Source organism: Penaeus monodon, chromosome 33, assembly GCF_015228065.2.
Source record: "Penaeus monodon isolate SGIC_2016 chromosome 33, NSTDA_Pmon_1, whole genome shotgun sequence".
NCBI classification, from domain to species: Eukaryota; Metazoa; Arthropoda; class Malacostraca; order Decapoda; family Penaeidae; genus Penaeus; species Penaeus monodon.
Window position 1 is genome coordinate 12,678,207 of NC_051418.1, and position 614 is coordinate 12,678,820.

The window sequence follows — 614 nt, forward strand, 5'->3', positions numbered from 1 at the left end:
GAGTTAATTGAACGAATCCTTTGTCCTTCAAATCTATTAATTTTTGTTGAATTCTATATGTATAGCCCCTTTTCACTGATCTGGCTATAAACAGCAATCTTTTGATTCTAAATAGGTTCAAATAACCATTTAAAAAATTACCCAAGATAACTGTTGGGCTAGAAGATTATTATTGAGAAAGTAGGAGGGGGGGGGGGGCAAAACTTCAGATTGTGAGAGTACATTGTAAGAAAATCTACCAGTATGTTTTTTCCCTTAGCATGGTAAATAATATAGTTAAGATATAATTCAGTGCTGAGTTTAAACAATTAAAATGCATTATATGATTTTGTTTATGCATATGAAACAAAACTGTGTTGATAATTTTAATGCACAAGCCATTAAAACCTGCAACACAGTGTATACATCACTGAAGTATGCAAATATTATCAGAGATTTTTTTGTGATAAGGTGGTTGTGCGACTGTGCCATTAGATTACACTGATACGAAGCTCTTCATAAAGACAATTGGGAGCACTTTTGTTTACTGTAAGACAAATCATAGAATCTAACCAACTGCATTACTTACGAACACAACTACCGAGGTATCATTGGACTTACATCTCTTGAGAATA

The 614-nt window shown here is 32.9% G+C and overlaps 1 protein-coding gene across 1 annotated transcript in view; it reads right to left on the reverse strand.

The window, feature by feature from the left end:
- Nucleotides 1-614, reverse strand: part of LOC119594050 (ubiquitin-conjugating enzyme E2 variant 2-like) — a gene marked incomplete at its 5' end in the record, with an annotated part of 9,050 nt that overhangs the window by 4,959 nt on the left and 3,477 nt on the right.